The sequence below is a fragment of the Equus caballus genome, chromosome 8 (genome assembly GCF_041296265.1).
Source record: "Equus caballus isolate H_3958 breed thoroughbred chromosome 8, TB-T2T, whole genome shotgun sequence".
Taxonomy (NCBI): domain Eukaryota; kingdom Metazoa; phylum Chordata; class Mammalia; order Perissodactyla; family Equidae; genus Equus; species Equus caballus.
The window spans coordinates 23,866,713-23,892,846 of NC_091691.1; the positions used below are offsets into that span (position 1 = coordinate 23,866,713).

At 44.7% G+C, this 26,134-nt stretch overlaps 1 long non-coding RNA gene across 1 annotated transcript; it reads right to left on the reverse strand.

The window, feature by feature from the left end:
• Positions 1-1,024: 1,024 nt before the first annotated feature.
• Positions 1,025-7,580, reverse strand: LOC138915211 (uncharacterized). Its single transcript, XR_011420832.1, has 3 exons — positions 7,478-7,580; positions 4,682-5,024; positions 1,025-1,404 (listed from the first exon to the last, which is right to left on the reverse strand). It is a non-coding gene; the product is annotated as an uncharacterized lncRNA (long non-coding RNA).
• Positions 7,581-26,134: the final 18,554 nt, after the last annotated feature.

The following is a 26,134-nucleotide window of genomic DNA, read 5'->3' on the forward strand; positions in this document are numbered from 1 at the left end:
CGCTCGCCCTGTTCCCCCAGCTCCGCACCCCCGACAGCGGCGGAGGAAACTGCGGCGGAGAAGAAGGAGGTGGCGTCGGGGACGGCTCCGCGGCGGCTGCTCTAATAGCATTTATCGGCCGCTGCCTCCCCTCTCGCCGCCGCCGCGGCATGTGGACGCCGCTCATTGGCCGAGAGGGCCCAGCGCGGCGCGGGCGGCGCGGCTCCGCCCCCTCCCGCTCCCTCCCTCCCTCCCTCCCTCCCGCGCGACTCGCGCCCTCGCGGCCGCGCAGGCCCCGCCCCCTCCCGCGCGCCGCCTCCAGGAACCCGGATCGAGGCCGGCGCGTCCCACGCCGCGCCCGCGTAGCGCTCGTGCGGCTGGAGGTTCGGCGGGCGCTGGGAGGGCGAGCCCCGGGTCCCTGTTCCGCTCGTGCAGTTCTCAATCCCCACCCACCCGCAGACGGCAAACCCGGGGGTGAAGGTCTCACGCTGGGCTCCCTGCGCTCGCCGTCCCTAGGGAACCGCCGGCCCTTTGGGGTCGGCCTCGGGCCGGGGCGGGTGGCTGGGAGGGCGAGGCCGAGGAGCCTGGGAACTGGGTCCGCGCGAGCCTCCCCGAAGCGCGCTCGGGCTCGTGTCCTTGGCTCGCCCCCTCGCCTTCCGCCTCCAGGCCGCTCTCTGCATCCTAATCTGTCTCCTTCAGAGCTCCCCTCAGGAGCCAAGGGGAGGAATTCCGCAGTTCACTTCCCACACGGCCAAAATCCCTCATCTGTTGCCTCGAGAACACCGCATCCCACACCCCCAGCCGAGCGCGCCACCGCATGCAAATATCAGCCCTTCCCCAGCGGGTTCTGTTCCCTGCCTGAGGAAATCCCACTGCGGGGGAGGAGGAGGGGTTTATTTTATTTTTAAGAGCCCACACAGCCTTTAATGCATGTCTCCATAGAAGTCACAGGTTATGCTACTGTAACTGCTAAGTAGCAGCGACAATTGTGCTAGAAGGTGCTTCACTTGGACGTTAAGATCAAGGCTATTTTCTAGATTCCCACTTTTCTCAATAGAAAAAGACTTTAATCAAAAACCTATTCTTGAGCCACACAGAATTTGCTTGTGAGGTCTGTACAAAACCTAGGTAACAGCAAGGTAAAGGGAATTTTGCCAATATAAAGAAATTAGACTACTTAACAGGGGAAGGGAACTTTGCGTTGAATTCATGAACAAAAGGTGAACGTATTCGCATCACAAAGAGCAGCATTCTTAAGGGAGTATGTCGCAGAATGACCATTTAGTCCACTTTTGTATTTGGCAACAGTGTACCATCCACATGAGCCAAAACAGAGCAAAAATCGCCTCAGTTGTCCCAGATGGTTCAGCCTCAGGACTTGAGATGCATTTCTTCAACAGATGCAAAGCACAGTGTATTACCCAGCTGAAAAAAATCAGGCACGTCATTTCTTTAATTATTTCCAAGGAGCGGAGGCAGGCTTGCAGGTTTGATTGATACTTGGAAAAGGACCAACAAAACCCTACACGAAACGAATTCTAGTGTATGGCAATGCACGAAGAGAAACAAGGTGGAAACTGGTTAGGTCACAAGATTAGAGCCTCTTCCAGGAGGGACACGTGGCTGCACGGTGGGGATCTGGTAATGGAAGGCTGGTGGTTCTTTTCTCTCTGAGACAGGTCTGCACCATTTCCAACCAAGTCTTCTGCCTCACCTCGTCTCTTTCAGCAATGATAGAAGCACTATGGGCAGAAGGATTGTTACCTTTCTCAGCATGGAAATTATCTTGGGCGTTTGGCTTTGGGTCTCTGTTCCATGGTGCGCTCTCTGCTGGGGGTTTTAAGCACCTCTGGTGTGATTATGAGCTTCTTGAGGACTTCCCTACCTCAGCTTTTGTACTGAGTGTCCTTCCCCACATCTTCGAGTGCCTAATTCCATTTTATCATTTAGATCTCAGCTTACGTGTCACCTCCTCGGAGATGTCTTGGTTGACTACTTAAAGTGGCTATCCTCCCAAGTCACCCTCGCTATAATGTTGTCTTATTTTCTTTACAGCACTTATCTCTGATACTGTATTTTTGTTTAGCTGTTTACTCCTTGTCTCCCGTTACTATGCTATAAGCTCCGTGAGAACAGGAGCTTGTCTAGCTTGTCCATCCTCAGGATGCAGAACAGTCCCTGTTATACACTTGTCATTTATTGAATGCCTACTGTTTGAGTGAATGAAAGAGTCCCAGGATCCCTCATCTATCAGGGACTTGGAAAGGGCCTCGCCATGGGAAAGCCTCAGCAAATTTTTGCTGAACTCAAGTTCACTGATTTGCAATTTGTGAAATAAACAGGAGGGCCTCTGAACTGTTGCTTCATGAGAATGGCTGTGAAGGTGAGTCAGATTTAAAACAAATAAACAAATACAAAGCTAGGCAGTATTATAGATTTCTCAGAGACGAGTACTGCGTAAGTTCTTTGGTACTGTTGCCACAGTGTCATCACTCTCCTAGACTGTTCTTTGCAAGTCTCCCATTTATTGGAGGTTGGAATACTCCTTAACCTGAGACAGTGTGATTTTTAGCCTGGAGTTGGCCCCTTCTACATCACATACCAATTATGCCCTTGGTTCCTCAACCTGTTGGTGTCTCTGAAAACTATTGTTTAAAGGTTGCCAAAATTTAGCATAAACACAACCTCCCAAAAGCAGAAAGATCTAGTCACTCTTATGTAAAAAGAAACTTATGCTCAATTTATTTTATGAAGTATACATGCTTCCTATTAACAAGGTTAAACAAAGTAAGAATGGCTTTTAGAAATACCCTATTTTTCACCAAGGATTGCAGCTACACTCAATCAGTTGAGGACAGGGAGAGGAAAAAGAAGAGAAACTGTGATTCAGAAAGATGGATGATTTGATCAAAGAACCACAAAGGAATTAATAAAGGAGGACATTAGCTGGTAATAAGCAGGCTAGTTTAAGAAGCTAGGCAGACAGAAAAGTCCCAATAGAAAAGAGTGACTTTTGAAAGAGGCCCCGGCCAACTTCCCAGCCCTCTACAGCCCTTCTGTAAAGCCATGGAGATTGCAAGAGGCAGTCTGTTCCATATTTGGACAGCTCTAATCATTAAAGTAGTCTCATTCTGGACTGAATCCACCTTCCACTAACTAACTTCTCCTATACATTGATTCTTGTTTTACCCTCTGGAACAACTTTGAATAAGTTTTATCCCTCCTCTGTGTGAGATCGCTTTGAGTATTTCAGGATATCTTATAAAAGTCTATTTTCTCAATGGAAAAGAACCGTTTAGTCCCTGGATGTTCCTCCTACAGCAGGAGTCTGCAACCCCTTGGCATCCTCATTGTCCAGTCCTGGAGACACCCAATAGTGAACACAAAAGTCTTGGCACAGTCTCACAGTGGAGTTATCACTGCCCACCTTGGTTGTGGATGCTTTCCCCCACGCATGGCTGATTGGTGTTAACAATCAACTCAAGTCTGAGGCCTGTATGTATAAACCATAGCCATGTTAAATCTTCCCATCGTGTACTTGCACTGTTGATTCTTTTTAACCCAATCACTGAACTCTGACTATGATGGGATGTTCTTATGTTCATTTTGGCCCATCTTTGCAGTCTGTTATGGTCTTTTGGAGTCTTCATCTTTAAGTGATGTTTTAGCTATATGCCTCCGCTTGGGTTACACACATATTTGATAAGCATGACTTATGACTTCTATGTCTTTATACAACAGAACTTCTAGACATTCATTCCAGATTAGAAAATAACCAATCAACTGGATTTAGTTGTTCAACTGCTATAAATCAACTTGACTACAGGTTCCAAAGTCAGGAAAGTGAAAGTCTTATAATGCATTCTCCTGCCTCCTTATCTCCCATAATACTTGATTATACAGCATTGGAACAGATCATTCTTTTAGTCGAGCACCTGATGTAGTCAGCTTGACTTAAGAATCATGTTAGGTGAAAAATACATATTTACATACTAGACTCAGAACTAGCACAGTAAGATTTTATATTGAGAGGCAGGTGGGCACTAAGTCCGTCCAACCTAGTCACATCTGCCATCTCTTACTGACTCTGAAATGATGGGTAGAATTGTCTGCACTATTTCAATTCTTTGTTTTTATTTATTTAATAGATATAATAATAATTTATTTAATATAAATAATTATTTAATATAAGTTGAATCATTTAAGGTGATTATGGGATGTCAGTCCACTGCATTATGATCTAGGCCACATTTCTCTACTTGTCCATGAGCACTTAACGAGAAGACTGTCAAACATGTTGCTAAGATCTAGGTACAATGTCTACAACAATCTCCAAGTCCACATTCTAGTGATCTTTTCATGGAAATGTGTCCAGTTTGGCATGGCTTGTGTTACTGAACACATGCCAGTGCTGAGTGACCACCACTTTTTCTACAAGTCCACAAACTACAGTAGTCCCCCCTTATCCATGGGGAATACATTCCAAGACCCCCAGTGGATGCCTGAAACCATGGATAGTACCAAACCCTATATATACTATGTTTTTTCCTATATATATATATATATACACACGATAAAGTTTAATTTAAAAATCAGGCACAGTAAGAGAGTCACAATAATTAATAATAAAATAGAACAAGTATAATATACTGTAATAAAAGTTATGTGAATGTCTCTCAAAATCTTATTGTACTGTACTCACCCTTCGTCTTGTGATGATGTGAGCTGATTCAATGCCTACATGATGAGATGAAGTGAGGTGAGTGTTGTAGGCGTTGCAACATAGCATTAGGCTCCTATTGACCCTCTGACGATATGCTCCAGGTGGGAAGAAGAGGGGTTGGCAGAGATCTCATCATGCTACTCAAAACAGTGCACAATTTGGGGCCGGCCCCGTGGCCGAGTAGTTGGCTTTGCGCGCTCTGCTTTAGCGGCCCGGGGTTTCACCCATTCGAATCCGCTCATCAGGGCATGCTGGGGTGGCATCCCACGTGTCACAACTGGAAGGACCCACAACTAAATATACACAACTATGTACTGGAGGGCTTTGGGGAGAAAAGGGAAAAATTAAAAAATAAAATCTAAAAAAACCCCCAAAACAAACAAAAAACATGCACAATTTAAAACTTGTGAATTGTTTATTTCTGGAATTTTTCCATTTAATATTTTTGGACCGTGGCGGACCGTGGGTAGCTGAAACTACAAATAAGGGGGGACTACTGCATAACTTTAATATCTGAGAATTAACCAAACTTCACAAAATGTCTTTTCCAGAATTCGCCTCCCTGCCTCCACTAATAAGCACTCTTTTGATGGCTCAGTGTCAAAAAGCCACTGACTAGCTTCTGCTTATAAAAAAGGGACTTATTGGGAGTAGACTCCAAATTCAGAACAGCTTAATCTAGGTGCTCAAACAAAGTCACTGAGAATCTCTGTTTCTTGGCTCTGCTACTTTCCTTTGCTCTTTAGTCTCATGTGGGCTCTCTCCAGGTGGGAGCAGACATGGCCACCAGCATCTCCAGTTTACAATGCACCAAGTTTAACAATTTCAATGGAGAGAAAGGCCTAATATTTTCTCTGGGTCACGTGCCCACCCTGGACGCAAAGACTGTGGTCAGCCCCACCTGAATTACATGGACTGAGAGTGGGGAAGAAGTGGTTCCCTGAGGCAGTGGTTTTCAAACTTTGGCGTGCATCAACATCACCTGGAGGGCTCGTGAAAATACAGACTGCTGGGCGCTGCCTCCAGAATTCTCATTCAGTAGGTCTGAGATAGAGCCTAAGAATTTGCATTTCTTTCTTTTTTTTTTAAGGAAGATTAGCCCTGAGCTAACATCTGCTGCTGATCCTCCTCTACTTTATATGTGGGATGCCTGCCACAGCATGGCTTGACAAGCTGTGCGTAGGTCTGCACCCAGGATCAGAACTGGCGAACCCTGGGCCACTGAAGAGGAATGTGCAAACTTAACCACTGCGCCACCTGGTAGGCCCAGACTTTGCATTTCTAACAAGTCCCCAAGTAATGTTGATGCTGTTATTTCAGGACCCACACCCTGGAAAACGATGTCCCAAAGGATAGTAGTGCCGTTACCAGAAGGAGGGGAATGAACGTTGGGTTGGCAAAACAAAAGGTGGCCACTTCACTGAGGAAAGTCAAAGCTCTAACTGGTATGGAGGAAGCAGAAGTAACCAGCACAGGACACTGGAAACCTTGTTTGGAGAGGCCATGGATTGTTCCGTTGCAGTTTTCAGTCCCATCTGACATATATCCACCACGACCTCCCCTCCCATTCTAAGCTTCCGCCAGAATAAACCATTAGCCGTCCCTCCATCCCATTGCTCAGGCTGTTCCTGCTACTTGGATCTGCATGGTGAACCCCTAATCATCCTTCAAAAGGCTCAAATCCCATCCCAGCTTGGAAGTCTCCCCTATAATGCCCCTTTCTATCACTTCCATCCTCACCACCCAGAATTAGTTGCTACTTCTTCTGTGTCCCACACGGCACTTTGTACATCACTCAACTATAGTATAGTAACTCAGGTCTGCCTCCTTTCCAGCCTTTTTCTCACATGCCTCCCCATCTTCTACTCAACTTGAACTGTGGAGTGTCTCAGGACTTAGGACTTGACATTCTTCCCTATCTGCAATCTTTCCTTAGGCCCAGTGCTTTAAACCCCACCTAAATATTGATAACATACACACTTGTATGTCCAGACTCCTATACCCAACTGTCTACCTGGCCTCGCCACTTGGACTCATGCGAGAGTGACAGGTGGGGGGCGGGGCAGTATGATGAACACCTTCCTCTGAGAAGTGAGCCAAGAATAATATACACCATTTGTATATTCAGACCTGAGAAGAACAGCATTTGGGGCAGAAGGACAAGCAAAGAGGCAAACACACATATGGAGAGTCCTCTTTCATGGTGCTCATCATTTGTCTACTGTTCATCTTCTTCCACCAGATTATAAACTCCAGACGAACAGGGATCCTGTGCACTCAGAAGACACACAGTAATGAAGGAATGCATGATAATTATTTGCTTTGAGGACTCTGTTCCCTTATTTGCTTTCTGTCCCCAGTGCCTAGCACAGTGTGGGACATGTATTCAGTACATATCTACTAAATTAACTAATGAGGCCCTTCACTTCCTTTGCAACTACTGCTCTGGGAAAAAAAGTTGCCTTTAAAAAAAAAATTAAAGAAACCCATACAGCAGTGCCAAACAAAGTACTGTGGAATGGTTTTCAAAACCATAGCTCCCTGATGGGATAATGTAGTTTAAATATAGCAGCTATTTTTCCCTCCAGTCAGTTTGTTCTTTGATTTTTGTGGAAAGATTTCAAAAGTTCTCCTCCACTGCCCTCCTTCCTCACCCCCAAGGTGCTCAGACCTTAAACAGCAAAATGCTTAAAATGCAGAGATGATACAGCCTCCTGAGCCTGTAGAAAAATGCACAGTGATTAAATGCAATTTAAATTTTCAATGATGACTTACTCAGATTCTCCCTTCCCCACCGGGTGCCAGGGCGTTGCTCTAGCAGTAGTGGTAGCACAGTGAGCAGGTAGAGTTTCCGTCGGGCAGAAATCCAAGGACTGTGAATGCAGTGGATAGAGTTGCAGTGGACAAATTCCTAGAATAGGATCTTTGTTCCCAAGCTGACCAGCTCAATCCCTTGATGTCCCACAATAGAAAAAAAGGGGGCGGTGGTGGCAGGGGCATGTTTAGGTCTCCTATTGTGATCCTGCTGTAGTTACCTGATAGTTCACAAAAGATCCCAGGAGGTTGGCTGCCCTCCCAAGTCACCTTGTGATTCTCTCCTGATTTTGGAGGGGGAGGCAGGGGGACACTGTGTATCCTGAGGGAAGCATGTCTGACAAGCCTGATCCATTCCATCTGAGAGGATGCATCATGAGCCCCATCTGGCTCCAGCAGTCTGCTGAGGCTGAGGCAACGGTCCTCTCCCAGCACACCCTCGTCTGCTCCCGTCCCTCTCCAGCCTTCATCTTCCCCTGAAAGCAGCAGCTCTGGCATCTCTCAGTTGCAAGACTTCCCCTCTCTTCCTAAGCCCTTGCCTTCTTTTCTGCAATTCCTTTTGCTCCTTTCTCTCAGCCAGGGCTTCTCTCCATCTCCCACCCCTCTGCAGATGTGGGGTTGATTGGAAATGCTCTCACGCACGGCCCTCGGGACAGCCCTGTTCATTCACTCAGTCCTCCTGCACCACCCAGATCATGTCCTGATTTGGAAACAGATACACCCATTGTAAGGTCCTGTGTCTTATATGCTGGAGTCCAGAGGTACAAGACAACTGCCTCCCCTTCTCTTAGCTGCTTTCCATCTCAAATGGTGGTAGAACCCCTGGCCTCTGCTTTAGCTTTCAAGCTCAATATTTGAATCTTCTCAGGTGGGTCCAATAGATGGGGGATGGGTGGCGTACAAGAAAGCAGAAGCTTGGCTGGAGATGTTTGCAAACATTAGACGTTTCTCTTCCATGACTCATCGGAGGAGATCAGAGTCCTCCCTCTTCCTGGAATGCAGCAAACCCATGGCCAACTCCTACCCCCACCCCACCCCAAAATAAAACAACCCACATATAGAGCCTTGTCCTCAAATTGAGATTTCCCTCAAAGATCTGACATGGCAACTTGGGGAGGGGAGCATTTTGAGGCCTCAGAACAGCCTCCAAGGGTCTTCTCTGACCTGGGAGAAGAGGGTGCTACAGAAACAGCAGGATCATTCACAAGCAAAGAAAGCGCATGTGTCGCTTTCTTTTCAAGAAAAGTGCCTTCACCCCCACTCCCTTCCCCCAACCTTCCTACTTAGTAGCTTCCTAATATAAAACCTGAGACAGACAACCTTTGCATCCTTCCAGCTAGGCTTGATTTCAGTGGTACATAAAAGGGTTCCAGAAAAAAAAAGTCAGATGCAGATAAAAAGGAAGGAAAGGAGACAAAAATGAAGCCATCATTTATTAAACATGTACTTGCCATGCCTGCGATATGTTAGGAATTTTCACAGGTTGTCTCACTCCATGCTTAGGACAAGCCTGTCTGGTAGGTATCATTATCGTTCCTATTTTCCTAGATACCGAAAGCTGATTCTCAGAGATGTTGTCATTTGCTGAAGTCATACAATTAGAAATCACTATTCAATAAACAGTGTTGGGAATAGAAGATTATTTGTATGGAAAAGAGTTAGAGAGGACCCATTCCTCACACCATGAAATGCATCAATTTCTTATGGGAAAGAGTTAAATTTTAGGGGAAAAAAATCTGTAAAACAATGAAAAGAAGCAACAAAAGCATAAATGTGTGGAAGGGAGATAAATTTCTAAGTACTTCAGATAAAGAAACATTTTAAATTTGCATAACAAAATGTTACAAAACAAATGGAGGAAATACATGCACAGAGTTTTGGAAAGAAACTAGATGATTCCTGCAAAAATCTTTTAATGCAAGGATCTGCGATTGCATGACTGTGTTACAGCGCTCAGAGAAAGACACATGCACATAGATCTTGAATGTAGCAAGTATCTCTGCAGCTGGTCCTCTGACCAGGTTAATTTCCTGGTCCCAGATTAGTCCCTACTCCACTGTGGTAAGGGGAGGGGATCATTCTGAGTCCAGCAGAACTGCAGTCTCCCCAGGGTGGGGAAGAGACAGCTGTGTAATTCACTGCACAGGGAGCTGAGAGAGAGGCGAAGCAGAGAGTTACGTCCACTAAAAACGCACGAAGTTTCTGCCAGCAGAATGCAGTGACCTGAGCTGGAATTCTGCCAGGACAGTGGGATTAACTTCCCAAGCGCTAGCCAAAACGGGCCCCGGCATTTTTATTTTTATTCGTTTTCCATTACAACTGCACAGCAACGCAAACAAGCCCCAAAACAATATGAGCCACCGAGAGTCATTTTCCCTTGCGGGGTGCCATCTCCACACCACACATCTTGCTGACCTTATCTTACCGAAGTTTAAAATCGAGAGCTTGATTACTCACTTTCCCACCAACGATAATGGGAGAAAGGCATTATGATTGCCCAATTGAAGCAGTATGCTCACAAACAAGGGAAATAAAGCAAGATGTGCACATGGAGCTGCCCATTGTAACCAGGAATAATAACTTGAGAAGTCAGTGGAAATCTAAGAAAAGATAGGTCCAGCTCTCCCAGTCCCTCAAAATGAGGGGCCTTAGGCACTGGAATTGAAAGAGATCTAACCGCAGGCATAAATGTCAATTAAAAAGATGATGAGATGGGGAGAGAATTGAAAGGGCTTAGTGCATTAGATCCAGACTTCAGGCTAATGATACTCTCAGAGGGTACTCGCTACATGTCAGACGTTAGGTATGTTTTAACATGATTTGTTCTGTTCTTCCACTTACATGATTTGATGTTATCATAGGTCTTCTGAATATCACCTTTTGGGAATTGTAGGGAAACAAATTCAGAGAACTGCAGCCACCTGCACGTGTGAATGTGTGATCTTAGGGAAAGTACTTAACCCGAGTCCCTAGTTCCTCATTGCTCAAATGTGGATAGCAGAATCTAGCTCATGCAGCTTTTGCAAAGGTGAAATGAGAGAAGGCATGTGAAGCGCGTCGCACAGTGCCTCTCAGAGCTCGTAGAGAGACAGACCTTATCTTAGGCTCATCTTAAGATCCAGCCCTCTGAAAATAATTCATTTGGTTCAATCTCATAAGAGCAAACACATTCATTAACATTATTGAGGATATAGAGGCTTCATATTTTTCCTTTTTTCAGTAAGAAACATGACAGACATATAAAAAATAATAATAACAATAAACACCTGTATACCCACCATCCAGTTTAAGAAATCTGTGATTGGTACAGTGGGAGTTCCTTGTGTGCTCCTTGAATTCATTGTCCTCCTCGCCTTACCAGTGGTAACCTCTATCCTGAACTTGGAGTTTGTCATTCTCATGCATATTTTTATATTTTCACTACAGATATATAGAACCACCAACTATTTTTCAAACTGTGCTGTTTTGCATTTTTCAAATTGTACATAAATCTCACCAATTCTGTGCATATCTTGCATTTTTTTTACTCATCATTATGGTTTTTTCTTTTGTAGGTTTATCCACATAGATATATGTAGATCCACTCCTTCATTTTTGTTGTTATATATTTTTTAAATAAACAAAACAACACAGGAAAAGCTGAAAGTCTCATTGTTGCCTTTCCTTGTAGTCCATATTATAAGTAGTTTATAACGTTTGGTTTCCCAGATAAAATCAAAGATGAGGATTTCACTTTCTCTCTCTTCCCTAAAACACTTAGCTCTGTTTTTCCCCTGGCTTCCAAAATTGATGAAACTTCATTTAAGGCTGTCAAATCTTACACTGCAGGTGCCTGTAAATAGACTAGTTTGCACTGTAGAGAATTTATGTTCGCGTGACAGTCAGGTCCCACCCCCTCTCTCAGACTGTGAAGGCTGCTCCTACCTTGAAGAAAGCTGAAGCCAGCATTGCCGTGGGGTCTGGCACTGTGAGGGTACTGGCTGATGGCAATTTCTCAATTGTCAGACTTTTGATACAGCCTTAATATTAAAAGAGAATTGAGTAAAACCTGCAGGTCAGCATGAATTTGTCACTCCCCTCGCCCCAATTCTCCATTAGGAATATTTCAGAGTAATTTTAAGGACAAATGATGCGTAACCCAGACATCTGCATAGGAACTCACCTCAATAATTCAGACTCTTCAGTTTGCCTGAGAATTACTGTATGGGAGGGTTGTTCACCCTAAATCATATATATTGTACTTTGTTGGCAATTTAAGGAACTTTCAGAGGTTGTTTTGACTATAGTTAATTTTCACCTTACTCATCACATATGCTGTCATTCCTTTAAGTTTTCAGTAAATGCTAGTTATTATTGTTGCTATTATTAGAGAGGTGAAGTATATAACTGATTTGCAAGAATTCTGGAAGAAGAAAATCCGTTTGAGGCGTCATGGAAAACGGTCAATGCTTACAAAGATGATGCTTGGGTCTTCAGATAATGTGTTCCGGGGTGGACAGGCGGGCTGCTGAGGTGGAGTATACCCACACAGCGGACAGGCTTCCACCCCAAGAATTGTTACTGAGCTAACCTTTGGCATACACACAATTGGATTTTATAGTGCCCAGCTTCCTTTTTTTAAATTATTATGGTGAATAACACAAAATTTACCATCTTAACATTTTTAAGTGTACAGTATAGTATTATCTATATGCACATTTTTGTGCAACATATCTCTAGAACTTTTTCATCCTGAAAAACTGAAACTCTATACCCACTGAACAACAACTTCCCTTTCCCCTCCTCCCCCCAGTCCCTGGCAACTACCATTCTAGTTTCTGTTGCTAAGCATCTGACTACTTTGGATACCTCATATAAGTGGAATCATGCAGTATTTGTCTTTTTACGATTGGCTTATTTCACTTAGCATAATGTCCTCAAGGTTCATCCACATTGTAGCATGACAGCATTTCCTTATTTTTTTAAGGCTGAAAAATATTCCATTGTACGTATATACCACATTTTCTTTGTCCATTCATTTGTTGATGGGTACTTGGGTGGCTTCCACTTCTTGGCTATTGTGAATAATGCTGCGATGAACACGGGTGTGCAAATATCTCCTCGAGATCCTGTTTTCAATTCTTTTGGGTCTCTACCCAGAAGTGGGATTGCTGGATCACATGGTAACTCTATTTTTAACTTTTTTGAGGAATCTCCATACTGTTTCCCATGGAGGCTGCTCCATTTTCCATTCCCACCAACAGTAGTGCCCTACCTTCTTCTGATCCTTGCTATATTGTCCTGCTTTGCCCCCTAGTTTGTTGAGCTCAGCTTTTACCCGTGCTCTCTATTCTGCTAATTCAACTCTGGTTACACTAGCTGCTCGGGGCTCCGGCAGCTCCGGCAGCTCCACTCTGTTCAGCTCCCTTGGTTAGGCCTCCGAGAGTGATTCCAGATGGAGCAGGGCTCAGGCGCAGGACCTGAGGTCCCAGCGACCAAACCATCTATGGGCTATTTTCTTTCTAAATCTGGGAAGCATTGACATTTGTCTCTTATTTTCCTCCTCTTTCTTCTAGGACGGAAGATGTAACTGTCAGAGGGAGTCTGTCGGCCTCATTCTGTTGTTTTTGTGCTCTTGAGGCCGTTGAAGTGGATGAAACGGGCTCTCAGAAGCCCAGGTACATAGAATCTAAACATTTAGTAGAACCTTCCTCCCAGTTCTCTTGCTCCTCAGGGTCACCTGTGGCTCTAAGGGTTTGATAGCACTGAGCTCTTAAAGGGAAAGGCTCAGAGTCATGAATGATTCAATTCCCAAGTCACAGAAGGATGGAGTCCTTGCTCAGATCATCCCCTTAAGCTCTATATCAGACAAGAAAATTACAGGCTATTTCTTCTTCTGTACAACCACCCCACCAGTGGACAGTCTGGCTCACTGCTAGTCCTGAGCTCTGAGTCCTGAATCATCTTCTAACCAGGGTCAGTCTAGCACTGGCAGCTTCCCACTTGCGCCTAATTCATTTGGCTTCAGCTGTAGATTTGACCTGTTGGTGTTCAGAGGTCCACATTAGACTTGTGGGGAAGGGTGGCAGGTATGGAAGGAGACACAAAAACCTTCAAACATTATTCTTGCCCTCTGGAACTGTACTTTCTAGTTTCAGTGATGGAGAAAGTTGAAAAGAGAGAAGAGAGAAAAGGTTCAAAATGGTCTTCCTTCTCAGCTCATGAATTCTTGGGCCGAGTACTTATTGACGCTATGTCTTCTGGAAACATGGGTAGGCTGGAACCTGTATCAATTAATTGACCTATTTGATTTAGCCCTGGAAAAATGAGGTTTCATCTCTAAAGGGGGTTCATGATGAATCTAATTTCCCTCTCTGGATCCTAAGGTTCCACTAAAGAGACATCCTGTTGGAGAATTTGGGAATAGGGAAAGATAATGGGAATCTGACTCCAGGGGGAGGTAAGTCTCATGCTTTTAAAAACCATGTTAACCCCATTCTCTTTTTCCATTCTCATTTCTGATTGGTACCCGTGATGGTCAGTTTTAAGCGTCAACTTGGCTAGACTACAGTTCCCAGTGATTCAATCAAACACTAATCTAGTTGTTGCTGTGAAGATATTTCGTAGATGTGATTTATATTCATAATCAATTGACTCTACTGGAGGCAGCACACTTCCTGATTTCAAATTATATTACAAAGCTACAGTAATCAAACAAGTATGCTATTGGAATAAAAAGACGCATAGATCAATGAAATAGAATAGAGAGGCCAGAAATAAACCCATGCATTTATGGTCAATTAATTTATGACAAAAGAGCTAAGACTATACAATGTGGAAAGGATAGTCTCTTCGATAAATAGTATTGGGAAAACTGAACAGCCACATGCAGAAGAATGAAACTGGACCCCCATCTTACAGCATACACAAATGTCAGCTCAAAATGGATTAAATATTTAAATTTAAGATCTGAAACTGTAAAACATCTAGAAGAAAACATAGGGGGTAAGCTCCTCAACATCAGTCTTGGTAACGATTTTTTGGATTTGACACCAAAAGCAAAGGCAACAAAAGTAAAAATAAACAAGTGGAACTATATCAAACTAAAAAGCTTTTGCACAGCAAAGGAAATAATCAACAAAATGAAAAGGCAATTTAGGGGATGGGAGAAAATATTTGCAAATCATATATCTGATAAGGGATTAATACCCAAAATATGTAAAGAACTCACACAACTCAACAACAAAAAAAGGATCTGATTAAAAAATGGGCAGAGGAACTGAAGAGACATTTTTCCAAAGAAGACATACAAATGGCCAAAAGATACATGAAAACGTGTTCAACATCATTAATCATAAGGGAAATGCAGATTAAAACCACAATGAGATATCACCTCACACCGTTAGAATGGCTGTCATAAAAAGGACAAGAGATAACAAGTGTTGGCGAGGATGTGGAGCAAAGGGAACCCTTAGGCACTGTTGGTGAGAATGTAACTTGGTGCAGCCACTATGGAAAACAGTATGGAGGTTGCTCAAAAAATTAAAAGTAGAACAACTATGTGATCCAGCAATCCCACTTTTGGGTATACATCCAAAGGAAATGAAAACAGGATATCGAAGAGATATCTGCCCTTCCATGGTCATTGCAGCATTATTTATAATAGCCAAGATATGGAAACAACCTGTCTGTCAATGGATGAATTTGGTGTATATATATATATACACACAACGGAATATTATTCAGCTATGAGAAAGAAGGATATCCTGCCATTTGCAACAACATGGATGAACCTCAAGGGCATTATGCTAAGTGAAATAAGCTAGATAGAGAAAGACAAATACTGCATGGTATCACTTATATCTAAAAAAAAAAAATCAAAGTTAAAATCATAGAAGCAGAGAGTAGAAAAGTGGTTCCCAGAGGCTGGAGGTGGGAGAAACAGGGAGAGGTTGGTAAAAGGGTACAAACTTTCAGCTATGTGATGAATAAGGTCTGAGCACCTAATGTAAGACACAGTGATTATAGTTGATAACACTGCACTGTATGAGTGAAGTCTGCTAAGAGAGTAGAACTTAAATGTTCATATAGATAGCTAGATATGTGAGGCGATGGATGCGTTAATTAACTAGACGGGAGGAATCTTTTCACAATGTATACGTAAATCAAATCATCATGATGTATACTTTAAATATCTAACAATTTTGTCAATTATACCTCAATAAAGCTGAAAAAAAATCAGTTGACTTTAAGAAAGTGAATTTATTTTGGATAATCTGATCCAATCAGTTGAAAGACCTTAAGAGCACTGAGACTTCCTTGAGGAAAAAGCAATTCTGCCTGTGGCGAGCGGCTTCAGTTTCTGCTGAAGAGCTTCCTTCCAACCTGCCCTTCCTGATGCCCTCCCTATGGATTTCAGATTTTCCTGGCCAGCCCCCAGAATTACATAAGCCAAGTCCTTGCAATAAATCTCTTACTACATGTCCCCTGCTGGTTCTGTTTCTCTGGTAGAACCCTGGCTGACACAGTACCCTGCATGCGTGTTCTGGAGCAGCTAGAATGATCTCATAGTCCTCAAATGTGCCAACGGCATTTCCACCTCTGTGTTGCAGCTTGTTCCTTACACGCTGCTGGAATGTCCTCTTCCACAAGGCCACTTTTCAAGTCTCACATCTTGCCTTCAAGGACCAGTTTGAAGAGCTGCCTCTGTGAAGCCTTCCTGGCTGCCTCAGATCTGTCAGTGCTCCCTCTTCTGAATTCATACAGCATTGCGGGTGACCACTCATTTGGCCCGCAGACCGACTTTATCTTGCTATAACCCTAGAAGGGTCAGAACCATGACTTCTTTTTTTTTTTTGAAAGACTTTATTTTTCCTTTTTCTCCCAAAGCCCCCTGGTACATAGTTGTGTATTTTTAGTTGTGGGTCCTTCTAGTTGTGGCATGTGGGATGCCGCCTCAGCATGGCTTGATGAGCAGTGCCATGTCCGCCCCCAGGATCCGAACCCGTGAAACCCTGGGCCACCAAAGCACAGCATGTGAACTTAACCGCTTGGCCATGGGGCCTGCCCCCCAGAACCATGACTTCTACATCTTTGTTTCCCTAATCCTAACTGCTGCTCTACCCAAAGAATATACTCAGACATTACTGAAGCTCTACCAGCATAAGCAGAGGGCCCTCTTTAGCTTTCTGATGCATTTCATAATTCCTGTCCCTTCACAGGTGCCAACCTTTTTAAGGGTGTGGAGCATCCCCACCCATCTTCTGGGGCTCAGGTACGCTAGAATAACAGAAGGGGGCCCTTTGAAACATGATTCAAATAGGGAATAGAGCCAAAGACCTGATTTTGATGTAGAAACACATAGGAGTTATGTAAAGAGGCTGAGGAAAGGTCTTGCTGCTCTGTCTTCAGGCCAGAGTTTCACTTTTTCCAATTCCTCTACCTGCAGGGATTTGAAGTCCCCTCTGGCTCAATGCAGGGAAAACCTGACAGAATTGCATGTCCAACAACCTGAGCCAAAGTTCCTAAGTGGAGGTGACAAGGAAGGAAATGGGGGCTAAAAACTGGAGGCTGGCAGAGGAGAGAGTCCATAGAGGGGAGATTCCCAAGTTCTCCAATCACAGCGAGAGAACAACTCCATGTGAAGCCTGAGAGGCAGCACTAGGGGGTCCTGGAGAAGCGGGCAGGACAGGGTGACTGCAGTGCAGGAGCCCCACCCAAAGGGAACACGCTAGAGCCTGAAGCAAGGAACTCTTGTGCAAACTCCTTCTGGACTTTGAAGGTGCACATGACTTACCAGCTACTACCTGCCTCTCCTCAGTGCCGGGCTGCACTTCTGTCCTCCTCATGCTCCAGGCAGAAGGGGACTATACAATCTGTTGGAGATGACAGTGCATTCCTGTCTAGCTCAAAGGACTGCAGGGGTTCTTCAAAGATGGAGGTCCCAAACAAAAAGCTCAGTAGGGGGCACTTAGGCAGCCTCAGCCATGGGGTTCATGAGAAAGCCAGTTGCTTCTGGCTCCCATCCTTTTCTCACCTCCCCTGAGAACAAAAGGAATTGAAGTTTCTTGGAAAGAGAAAGCAGAGTGCATGGGGCTCCTGGCTCTAGCTCAGTTACACCCTGAATAAAACTATACCGCCTCCAGAATGGTCTGAGATTGCAGATTGAACTTCAGTTTGTCTGAAGGGCAATCCTGAACTCTGACCTTGCCTCTGAGGTGGGGCAATTCTGAGGGAGCTACACAGTGTGGCTGAGAGTGGGAGGAGGGAGAGAGGGGGCAAAATGGGGACAAGTCCTAATTACTCACAGATTTACAACTAATAAAAGCATGAAAGAGAAGTTCAACCTCCCTACTAATCAAGGAAATGTAAATCAAATTAAGAGATACAATTTCCACCTACCAAACTGAACTGTTTTTAAAAGGGCCTTCTCTTACACGTGCTGGTGGGAGCACATACTGGCTTTCTGAAGCGTCACTTGGTAATAAGTAACAAGACTTGAGACATGATGACTCAGTAATTCCACTTCTAGGAAATGGTTCTAAAGAAATAACAAGAGAAGTGAATAAGGATGATTTTATGCAGAGACGATCACTGCTTTGTTGTAATAGCAAAAAAGAAAAAGGAAACAATTTAAATGTCTAGCAAAAGAGAACGGTTAATCATGATAAACCCATGTTGGAGAATATTATGTAGTAATTAAAAATGGTCATTGGTATAGGCAACTTGATCCAAAAATGTGTGTGAAATCCTGTGGCATTTTAAGTCTTTGCTGGCTAGGATAAGTTCCTTCACCTGTCTGAGGCCTCATTCTCTTTACTGTAAAATGAGTTTATCAGTATCTACCTGGGAGAGTTGCTGTGAGAATTAAATATGATACTGTATGGAAAGTGCGTAGCAGGGTTCCCAGCTTATTATAAGACTCAGTCAACATGAGCAATGATTATTTCATGATGGACACATATAATTTTTTAATAAGAAAAAAATCCTAATTCACGTTATTTTAAAATAACATTTCAGAAGAATTTTTGATAAAATGGAACACAAAAATAACATTAAATATAAAAGCAGAATACAGACAACATGTGTGCATATAATCCTACTTTTGCAAATGCACACACACGTACACATATATATGCATGCATTTCAAAAACACTTAAAGGAGCTACCTCAAAATATTAACAGTAGTTAAGTTGTGGATTATGGGTGATTTCTGTTTTCTCCTTTATACAAGGTGTATTTTCAAAGGTTTCTACGATAAGCACTTTATAGTTCTTAAAAAGTAAAAATTTTCAAGATTCCAAATCTGGTGTGGGAAGAATACAGAAGGGAAAACTGTGACCTCCAGCTGTGAGTGGCCCCTCTGTTGGTGTCATGCTCTACAGAAAGCCGAGTCACCCCTGTGGGGCCAGGGTGTCCTGTGAAATATATAGACCAGGGTCAGACCAGCTCGTGAGGCACGATGGCCTCGGCAGACCTTTCCGGGGAGTGGGCACTCTGCCACCCAGGCCTGTATCATAATGAGATAATGTTTGTGAAAGCACTTTGCCAAAGAGAAAACTCTATCCAGATAGGTGATTCTGGGGCTTATTCTAGAGAAAGGAGGCTCTCAGAGCACATTCCATTAAGGAATTTCACACTCTGCCTCCTCCTCCAAGCTCTTCTCTTTCTCTCCCTCCCCTGAACAGAAATATATTTAGTAACCCTATCTAAATCCTCTTCTTTCCCTTAATTTGATTAAGGAGCTAGGGGAACAAGGGATGAAGTGGGGGGTGAGGAGAGAGGGAGGCTGAGTTGTGGGGAAAGATTAGAGGAGCTGAATGGATATCTTGGGCCAAGTGATGCCTGAGTGTGGACAGGACAAGGGCCTCCAGGTACTTATTGCAGAAGCACAGAGGACAGAGGGAGGGAACACAGTCGATCACGGAGCACGCCCCTCTGGGAGAATGAGAACCAAATCAGGGAGGGTCAAGCCAGGAGAATGGGGGCTATTTCCTAAAGGAGGCGCTAGTATCTTCCTGAGTCTCCTCTGGCTTCCTGGAGCTTGAGGGTCTTCAGATCTTTAAAAAGTTTAAAGAGGCCAACATGTTGAACTCCTGCTATATGTTAGGTACTTTGACATATATCAACTAATTTACTCTAATTAAGTAAGTTATTACCACCCACCAAGCTGATGCTCTGAGAGAACAGTGATTTTGCCTGTCAGCACACAGTTGTCAGTGGGTGGTAAAACTGGGGTTCAAATCCGGCTCTGCCTGCTTCCACCACTTTCCCTGGCCAACGTTATCCTCAGGAGGAAAATAATAACAGCCAGCATTTACTCAGCCCTATGTGCCTTACAAATTAAGTGGTTTTACTTAATCCTCACAGTGTCTCTACAAGGTAGATACTATTAATAACCCCATTTTACAGATGAGCAACCTGAGGCTTAGAATAAGCAATTAAGCTAAAGTTACAGAGTTGGTAAAAGGCCAGAGAGTAGGGCCTTGGAGAGTCTTGGAAAGTAAAGAAACGTTGGGTATGAGGCATTCCGAACGAGAGGAGCCCCTGATTTATGTGTGTCTCTTCTGATAGTCTGGTTGCTCCTCAAGGACAGGGACCTTACCTTGTTTATCCTGTATTCCTGGCCCCGAACACAATGCGTGGAACAAAGGGAACGTCTGTTGCAAGAACTAGTGGTACTTGATAAGTTTGGCCAAGCGAGAGTCTCTGCTGGGGGCCAGCCTAGGGGTGAGGATTAAGTGAGACATATTTGTCTAGGGATTTCCAAGTCTAAAATGTCATGGTGCCGTGCTACAGAAAGGCTCCGCTGGCAATGGGGATCCCTGCAGAAGGCTTTAAAGGTGACCAGGACCTTGACAACGGGCAGGCCCAGGGAGAGGGCTCTAGCTCCCCTTGTGGGGTTGTATTCAGACCAAAGTGACAACAAGGGGGGTGGAGTCTGGCACACACTCCCCACTGGTTCCTTCCACAGAGACATCTCAAGGACATCTCTAAACCCTGGAGGATAAAACACAGTATAGGAGACAGAGGATGGGGATTGTTGGCGAGAAGCGTGCCATCTGGGCAGACAGGAGAGAAGGAAATGGGGGAGACCAGTGCTTTAATTAACAGGGGCCTAAGACTCTTCTAGAAATAGGTTTGAAAGAATAAAGGGCAGAAATTTGGTCTCTTCTAGAGAGGACTAATACCTCCAGGAAGGGACCTCAGGCTTCAGCGTCTCTCATTGATTAACAGATACCTTGTTGCCTTATGGTCCACTACAGCTTTAGGTGAAGCATTCATGCTTCTCTTCTTTCTACAACCCCTGAGGAAGGCTACTAAAAGGCAGAGAATGGAAACAGCTACCGAGTTACTGTTACGAGTTACTGGCCGAGTACCGAGCTACTGGGCCAAGTCCAGGGCTTGCTGGCCTGTATTCAGTGAGCCTCAGCCTTTCTCCCCATCTTGCAACAGTTCTTGGTGTCTTTATGTGAGCTGCTTATTAACCAGAGGATATCAAGACACTGGGAGGGGAGAGCTGGTACCAGTTGCCAGCGAGAGTAATTCAGAAACAGAGAGGGAAGCAAAGCTGACACGTGCAGTCTACGTGACAGAGGTAGCCTGGCAGGACGGAACCAGACTCTCGTCACCATGCTGAAGCATCAGATTGGAGGGTCCTGTGACCTGTGGGGGCAGCCAAGGGAGCCAGGGGCTCACTACCAACATTGTCTGTCCGTAATAGAGTTCCATCAGCCAGGACAAAGGATAATGAATGGCTCTGAAGGCTGCTGGAGGAATCCTAGTTGGGGTGGGACAAGGCATTGGATCCACACTCTCCTCTCAGAGCAACAAATCTCTTCACACTACAGGAACTCTTCTATCATCTCTCCTTTCCAAAGAGACTATTTTTCACGAAGAGGCCCTAAATTAAATACGCAAATTCTGGGCATCCTCTTCCCTCTCTCCCAGTAAGCTGCTGCTGACGGTCCCCGTCTACAAAATCACTGTTGACGGGCTTCACCAGCCAGCTGAGCCCTTGGGGTCAAACCAAGGAAGCAGAGCCCCGCTGGGCCTGAGATGGTTCTTGATGCTAGTGCACGGAATGGCTTCCTGCTGTGTCTAAAGAAAAACGGCTTAGCCAGGCTTCAGTTGGGCTGCAGTGTTATATGTCTTAGGTTTCAAGTTGGTACCAGCTGCACTGAGGGGAAATGGTTGGGGAAATTCTCCCATTTGGCTTCTTTCCATATGGAGGATGGCTAAAGGAAGAGAGAGATTAGAGCTGCTGTGCTGGTGCCTTAAAAATAATGATATAAACATAGCCACAGAAGTCAGCCTGTGGAGTCCCTGATGAGGACCAGAGAAGAAATGTTGTCCTGACTTACCCTTCAACCCACGCTCCGCAAACAGAAGTGACCCAGCCCTCATCTATCACCTCAGAAGCTAAACAACTTCCTCAGATGGCCCCATGGAATATAAATCAAGAGGGCCCTAGCTTCCAAGAAACTTGTATACAACCGCAGCCCTCAGAAATACTTGTTCTCATATTCTTTCCTCCTCTATGTTCAGAATAGCGTGCTAGCAAGTCACAACTGCAGATGAATATAGCAGATCACCTTAAGTATATTACTCAACTTCTCTGACCCTCAATCCTCACCTACAAATGGGGATCGTGTCATGTCCACCTACTGGGTTTGAGGTGAAGATTACATGAGGTAATTCAAGGAGAGTGCTTAGGCTAATACCTCGATGACTGTTAGCTGCCATATCATCATCATCTTATTGGCTGAAGGCCATTCCCAGGTACAAAGAAGGAAAACAAACAAACAAACAAACAATACCACTTCTAATTCTAGTCCCAAACAGTAAGGGCTGTGGGCCAGAGCCTCAATGATTTCATAACTCAACAAAGCTTCTTTCTCCTGCTCACTCTCATGCCAAATCTGTGCCAGACCTGGTTATACTTGGCAACTTCTGTGACTTCCAACTTGTTTATTCTCACAGAGAATCCCAACAGATCTTAGACCTGCTGGAGCAGAGACAAATTTAAATGCGCTAGGGTGGCAGTGAAATGTAGTATAAGAAATCATCGCAAAGAAAGTTTGCTCAAATTCTAAGAGTGCCTGAAGAGCTGTGGTTTACACAGAGAGCCCCCTTCTGCACACAGGCAGGGCAGCTGGCTTACAACTTCTTTCCTCTCAAACATACTTCCACGATAGCGTCATAACATGCGTAACAAACACGTTTGGCTTCCAACTGAACAGGTAAAGACACGATAGCATCTCTGTTCTAAAGCTACTGAAGGCCAAAACCTTTACTTCTGCTCAGGTGTCCTAACCTTCCCTGCCAGGGAATTGGATCTGGGGTAATGGGTGACCCAGCAGGCACAGAGATGACAGATTCCTGCATCATGTAGCAACGCCGGGACAACCTGGGGCATCTGGCCTGGCAGGCTGGCAGGCAGGCTGGGAGAGGTAGCCATAAGTACACTGACCTTTGTCCCTGTTTGCTCTTGGGGAGGGCAGGCCTTGCCAATGCTGCTCTCCTCACTCGGTGTCTGCCTGGGATTCCTGGCTAATCAAAATGTTCTTGGGGACCAGAGAGGGCCTGACCCTGGTGGGTGGCAAGCAGAGACCTCTTCAGGCAGTCAAAGGGCGCTCTGAACCTCCTTCAAGACACGGCAGGGGCACAGCTCACAGGTGTGTGTGCCCTCCTGTCTCCAAAAGAAATCTCTTCCTCTCTGGCTTTTTTCCAGCTGGAAGGCTTATCATTAACTAGCTATCTGCTCCTCTAGAAAACTCTTTATCTCCTTTGGGGCACTCCTTCATTCAAACCCACTAGGGGTCCAAGGGATCATAGTAAAGAACAGCATCCCCAATCTGAGCTCAGCAGGTTGCTTTCCTCTTTGCACTGCTTGTCCTCTGGTTGCCAATTAAGTGTCATCCTGAGGAACCTGTGTGTTCTTTCTTCCGGAAAGGTTCTCCAGTGCTTTGGTTCCCCAGATTGGACACAAGGAGGGTGATGGACACACATATCTGCTGAGGAGGTGTGGGCACTCTTTGGCTCTCTCATGGTAAATCCTCCTGCTTTTTTTCCTCTTTCTTTCTTCTTTTCTTAATTTCCCTGAATGATGCTGCTAGGGCTTGAGAAAGGTTGGGCCAGAAAAGCACCTTTTCTTGAGAAAAGTCTGAGGGTTTTCTCTTTTAAGTAAGGAGTTAGGCCCTGCTTCTCTATCCCCTTAACCTTATGGAGAGCACTATGCCTGCCAGTTTCCTTCCAGCTGGCAGGGGAGCCCACGGTCAGAGAGAAGCATCCTTCTCTTTCACAAATAAACAAATCCAATCCATGTGCTAGAGGACTTAGGGTATATTAATAGCCAGATATTTTGTTTTCCTATTCTGGTGCTTATCCCCTTCCACTAGCATGAAAGATAAGAGAACACAAAATGTTCTCCACCAGCCACCCTCCTCCCCTCCCCCAGGGAGAGGCAAGCCAGGGGGCGTGAGCTATTCTGTTTAAAGCCATTGCTGATGCACAAACTCTGAGAAAATAGACTTAAAAGTTTATATTCAGTCTCTCTTGGCTACCGTTGCTGCTCAGCAAAGAAACTCTATATTGTTTAAACCCTCAGGCAAATGGGTTGCAAGGCAACCTTCAAACAATAGAAAATACCCCAAACTAAAAATAAAGGCATTAAAGGATGGAAAGTGTGGTGGTGCTTTGGTGAAGTAATTCCAAAATTGGGGAGGAGAATGGTATCAACGAGGCTGTTTTCCTGTTGCATCAGCCCATTTGCCTGATTTCATGCTTATTTACCAAGTTTCTTATAATCCAGACATATTGGGCCCCTCTTTTTTTCTGTGAGGAAGATTAGCCCTGAGCTAACATTCACCATCAATCCTCCTGTTTTTGCTGAGGAAGATCGGCCCTGAGCTAACATCTATGTCCATTCCATCTTCCTCTATTTTATACGTGGGACGCCACCACAGCATGGCTTGATGAGTGGTACATAGGTCTGCACCCAGGATCCGAACCTGCAAACCTTGGGCTGCTGGAGTGCAGTGCGTGTATTTAACCACTATGCCACTGGGCTGACCCTGGGCCCTTCTTCTCTTTATTCCTAGACTCTTAATTTCTTTCCATGGTCATCAACACCTTTATGGAGGCAGGAGGCTCAAAGGTCCTGCGATGTCAGGCTGCCTCTCATCCTAAGGAAAGTTCTAAAGATTCTAATCAATATACTGCCCCCTGGCTCCCAGCCCTGACAATGACTAGAACTCCTATTCCTGAGAAGTCCTTAGAAACCCAAGACAAAAGAGGGCTGGGGCCCAACTTAATCACAGGGGTCCCTGTACTAGGAAGGCAGAAGGATCAGAGTTAGAGAGGAATGTGATGACAGAAACAGAGGTTGGAGTGATGTACTTGGAAGACAGACAAAGGGACCACAAGCCAAGGAATGCAGGTGGCTCCAGACGATGGAAAAGACAAGGAATCAGATTCTCTCCTGGAGTCTCCAAAAGGAACACAGCCTTGCTGATACCTTGATTTCAGCCTCATAAGACTGCTGACCTCCAGAAATGTAAGAAAATACACTTGTGTTGTTTTAAGTTTGTGGTAATTTGTTAAAGCAACAATAGGAGACTGATACAGCAACTGAGAACGCAAGGATCTCTTATAAGGACAAGAAACCTATGGTAGTTCTTGGGCACTCTGTATTCTAGCACTGCAGGCAGATGACAGGGAAACCAAGGTGTTTCCTTCTTGATGCACTTGACCACGGATGACCAGACCATCAGGGGGCACTGAATCAGCTGGGCTGATTCACTCTCGTATATCATGGCTTCCTTTAAACAACAAATCAAATAAATACAAAACAATAAAAAGACTGCTTTTTCTTTTTAAACCCACTGACAGGGCAGGCTGATCAATGTATTATCCAATAGGTAGACTTGACAGCTGGGATATTGTTTTCTCGCATAATCTGTGCTCCTCCGCCCCTGCCCCCGCAACCAGCGTCACTCAAAGAGAGATCTAACCAGAAAGGCAAACGGGAAGAAAGAAAAATAAATCACCTCTATCCCCCTACTCCAGTTTGCTGGCCAGAAACTACTGAAGAACTTCTTGGACGTCTGTCTGGAAGAAGCTAAAGAGACTCAAGGCTCTTTTCTTTTGTGAGCAGGTTTACTTTTTTTCAGACTATTATCTGATTAAATGTCTTCTAAGGGATTGCATAAGAGAGTCTAGCAAACCTTATCTCAACAAGCATAAGCACTTGAATATCATAATTTACTCTGTCTCATACTTCTAGAAGACAAGAACCATCAGGCCCATTATATAATTTGGGACCCTGAATTACAGAAAGGGCAAGCAACATGGATGCAGTCACAGAGCAAGTCAGAGCGATTCACCAAACCAGAACTCAGCTCTCCTGACTCCCAGATTGGCACTGCCCTTGTGCTCTTATGCTTTGTCTCAGGCCCTGGCTAACCAGGTCAGTAGGGTGGAGCCTCTGGGTAGGTGGTCTCAGTGGAATGCAGAGATATAAAACCACTAAACCTGTCATCACAAGGCAAACTATTGATGCCCCACTGGGAAGATTTTCCAGATCAGAGCTCTGAATTGCTCTGTGTGTCTGGGGTGTGTGTGTGTGTGTGTGAATTT